Here is a 4,528-nt window from a genome sequence, read left to right on the forward strand (position 1 = left end):
AATTGAGCATAGTGGTTTGGGTCGATTTCTGGGTTCTCTATTCTATTCCATTGATCTATATGTCTGTTCTTCATCTTAATTTTAGAAACCTATTAATTCTTTACTTACAGGCTGTTAATGACTAAATTTAATTTTTTTGTTATTCACAATGTACGTACATTACTGCGAGTAGGTTTTAGGCTTTAATGTCAGAAATATTGGAGCCAGGATCTCAATTTTGAGGTTGGTGAATGATAGAAGTGTGAACTGAATGAGTCGATGTTGCTGTATGAATTTTAACAAAAATAGCTGTGGCAGACTACTCTGCCAATTCACAAAATGGCTGATTTTACAGTTGTGATGTGATACTCTATACAGGTCTTTATTTTGTGGCTGAGATCATATCTGTGAAAACTAAGGCTTTAAAAAGAGTGTAGGAAAAATTGAGAACAACTATTTGTTGGCTCCCCCCACACACTTTATTGTGATATAATTGACATATTACAACATGTGTAAGTTTAAGGTGTACATGTTGATTTGATACACTTATTTATTGTACAATGACAACCACCATAACATTAGCTAAAACCTGCATCATGCCACCTAATTTATTTCTTTTTTTTGTGTGGGAAGAACATTTAAGATCTACTCTTTTAGTGACTTTCAAGAACTTTTTATGCCTTTTAACTAATAAAATGTTGGTTCTACCAAGTGAATTAATTCTGGTCTCTGAGATGCAGATTTATTCCCCTAGAAGTCAAGATTGAACATTTATTTTTTATTTTTTTATTTTTTTAAACTACATTTTATTGATTTTTTTACAGAGAGGAAGGGAGACATCCATTGGTTGTCATCCATATGCTTCCCGACTGTGGATCGAACCTACCACCTGGGCATGTGCCCTGACCCGGAATGAACCCACGACCTTTGGGTGTACAGGACAACCCTCCAACCACCTGAGTCACACCAGCCAGGGTGGGGCAGTCAATTAGCATATTCAGTCCTTATTGGCTTTGGGCGCCACCATATTTGTGATGGCGTGAGGGTCAATTAGCATAATCCATCTTTATTAGATAGGATTTTATTGTTTTTTTACAGAGAGGAAGGGAGAGGGATAGAGAGTTAGAAACATCGATGAGATAGAAACATCGATCAGCTGCCTTCTGCATACCCCCTACCGGGGATGTGCCCGCAACCAAAGTACATGCCCTTGACCAGAATCGAACCTGGGACCCTTCAGTCCTCAGGCCGACACTGTATCCACTGAGCCAAACTGGTCAGGGCCCAAAGTTTTTGAAGTATCCCATTGACAGTACAGAGCTGTAGCAACCCAGTTTTATATCCAGGAATCATCAAAATACCACCCATTTTAAGAGATTATACTTTAGCCCGGCTGGCATGGCTCAGTGGTTGAGTGACCACCTATGAACCAGGAGGTCACGGTTCAATTCCCGGTCAGGGCACATGCCTGAGTTGTAGGCTTGATCTCCAGTGTGGGGTGTGAAGGGGGGGCAGCTGATCAATGATTCTCTCTCATCTCTCATCGTTGATGTTTCTGTCTCTCCCTCTCCCTTCCTCTCTGAAATAAAATACATACATATATATATATATATTTAAAAGATTATACCTTAGTTTCTATTTTGTTTTGGTTTTTCTTTTTTAGTAAATTAGCAAATACCAACTAAGCATTCCAATAAAATACTATTAGCTACAGAGAGGGCTTCCTGTAGGTGAGTTATGTACTTCTCACTGGGCAGTTGTTCTCCATCATGGCTGCCCATCAGGAGCATTCTAAGGATCTCTAGAAATCACCACTGTCCACGCTGTACCTCAGCTTAGGGAGAGCCAGAGGCCTGGGCTGGAGCTTAGGTACCAGTGGTGTTGAAAGATGCCCAGGTGATTGCAATATGCAGACCCAGCTAGATCCGCTCATCTTGGGTTCTTAGTTTGTTTGAAATATCACAATAATTTAGTTATTAGAGGACCATCCCCTCATGTTTGAATGCACTGGCTGAGTGTACTGGGCTTTTGGATAGCAACATGTGGTAGAGATGGCCTTGCAGGGTGAGTCAGGATCAAGTTGGAAGCCTGCCTCCATCAACACCACTCAAGTTAACTTGGACAGACATTTCACTCTGGTCTGAAATTTTATTCCAGCTTTAGTATTAATCTTCAACACTTAATTTATAGCAATTTTCCTGTATTTTCTATATCACATCAAGAAGTCGATAGATTCAAAATTTCTCTCTGGTAGTTTTGATTCAAGGGGCCATGTGACAGAGAGACCTTTAGTTTGATATTCAGCTAATGATCATGGTTGAGAAGGTTTAGATTTTAGGAATTTGAAATTCAATGTGTTGATGTTGATATTTCCATTGTTAAGGAATAAGAGCTTTCTGAGCAAATCAGTAGCATACGCCTTGTTAATGTGTCCTGACTAATAGCAAGCCTGCTTACAATAACTAACTCTTTTGAGAACTTCGTTACATTAATGGACATCCTCATTACAAATGAATCTTAGACATTTATGAAAGCAGGTTTGGACACTGAGATGCAACTATGGACAGAGTCTGAGAAAAGAGGCAGAGAATTTGGACACTCATCTGGATTTTGCCATTTATTAGCAGTTTAGTTATAGGTGGTTACTTAATCTCTGCATCTTTTTAAAAAATATATTTTTATTGATTTCAGAGAGGAAGGGAGAAGAAGATATAGAAACATCAATGATGAGAGAGAATCATTGATCGGCTGCCTCCTGCACCCACCCTACTGGAGATCGAGCCTGCAACCCAGGCATATGTCCTGACCGGGAATCGGACCCTGACCTCCTGGTTCATAGGTAGATGCTCAACCACTGAGCCACGCTGGCTGGCTTAATCTCTGCATTTTAAGGTTCTCATCTATAAAATGAGAATAAGAGTATCTACTCTAATTATTTCACAGGGTTCTTATGAGGCTTGGATTAGATAATTCATTTATTCAACAGATATGTGATTCACCATGTGTCTGTTACTTGCTGGGCAGCACTCTAGATGTGAAGGATATAAAGAAGGGAAATTAGTCCTTGGAAGGAGTTAGAAAATATATTAGTCACTGCTCACATTTTAAAAAAAATTCATATTGTAAGGCCTTTGAAGAGGACTTGTTCTTTCCTCTTTGTGTTTCCATGTCTTACTACCTGGCACATAACATAGAAGGGGCTAAAATACTGGTTATGTGAATTAATGAATCTCATAATTCATTTCCTTAAAAATATTTTGTGACTCTAGACTGGATCTCTCTTGAACAAGTTGAAATGAGTCAAGTGTGGAAATGTCATTACATTTCCCTGCTGGTTTAAAAAGTACCACGTGAACTTGAGTGTGGTAATCTAACCTGAGATCCTTTCAAACCACAGCAATGGTTAATTTTTCTAGTTGGATTTTGATTCAATTTAGGTTAATATGCCCTTTTTTTCAATCAACATTTTAGTTTCAGGAATACCTGTTTTTGGCTTGATGTCCTTTTAATATTTGGTGTTAATGGGAACTCCAACCTTTCTTTTAGAAAGGAAGATACATTCTTTTCTTGACATCCTTTTTTCCCATTAAGTTAAAAAAAAAGTCACTTCATAAATGTGATTTCAAACAGCTGGATTTTAATCTTTTCACTTTATGGGAAGAGAGAGTTTGGTTTCAGCAGTGCTCCTACCACATGTCCTGGACCACACTCAGCACATTGTACAGTGCAGCTAGCAATGAACTTGTGGCTGTGCATTTGGGCTGTGCTCACATGTTATTCTAAGCTAGGTCAGGGACTGTGGTTGGTGTCTTTTTCTATACTCTTTTAAGAGAATGTGAACAAATGGAGAATTATAATGTTTCATACTGGGTCACAGAAATAAATGCTTTTGAGGATTTAAGTTCTGTCTCTTTACAATAGGTTAAGGTAATTCTCTTTGCAGCCCTATGTATCCTTAGTATAGTTGGAGAAGGCCTTGGAGTGTTGATGCCCAGTCTTTTATTTTAATAACAGAATTTTAAAGTCAAAAGGACTTTTGGACTTGATCCAAGCCTGCCACCCACATTCTAGGACAGATAAAATCAAAGAGAAATTAAGAGGCTGTGATAGTCAACTTCAGGGGGTGGGAGGGTGGGATTGGAATACTTTTCCTGAGTTTTTTCCTACTGGCTGTCCACTGAGCTGGGACTATGCAAATCCTGCCAGCTTCTGTGGTGCTCCTAGGAAAAAGCTCACAGACATTCACTGTAAGATACACATAGACATTTTGTGCCCACATGTATGTAATTGTGTAATCTCCTTTATCCTTAATTGCTTAAGTTGATAGTGATGTGTAAGTTTACAAATTTACTTTAAAGTTTATAACGGTAAATTCCATTTTCAAATATTGATTTCTACAGAGTTCAGGGAGCCCATGTTCAATGTGGCCTGCAGGGATTTGGGTTGGTTTCCATTCTATAATTTGTCCCTTGGCATAGATGCTTCTCAGGAAGCAGAGAGCACATATTATTTCCTATGTTTTATACTATAAAACCTGGTATTAAACCTG

The 4,528-nt window shown here is 38.6% G+C and overlaps 1 protein-coding gene across 3 annotated transcripts in view; it reads left to right on the forward strand.

The window, feature by feature from the left end:
* Window positions 1-4,528, forward strand: part of LDLRAD4 (low density lipoprotein receptor class A domain containing 4) — a 335,092-nt gene that overhangs the window by 165,495 nt on the left and 165,069 nt on the right. The gene's annotated exons all lie outside the window — the stretch shown is intronic.

Source organism: Myotis brandtii, unplaced genomic scaffold (assembly GCF_000412655.1).
Source record: "Myotis brandtii unplaced genomic scaffold, ASM41265v1 scaffold240, whole genome shotgun sequence".
Taxonomy (NCBI): domain Eukaryota; kingdom Metazoa; phylum Chordata; class Mammalia; order Chiroptera; family Vespertilionidae; genus Myotis; species Myotis brandtii.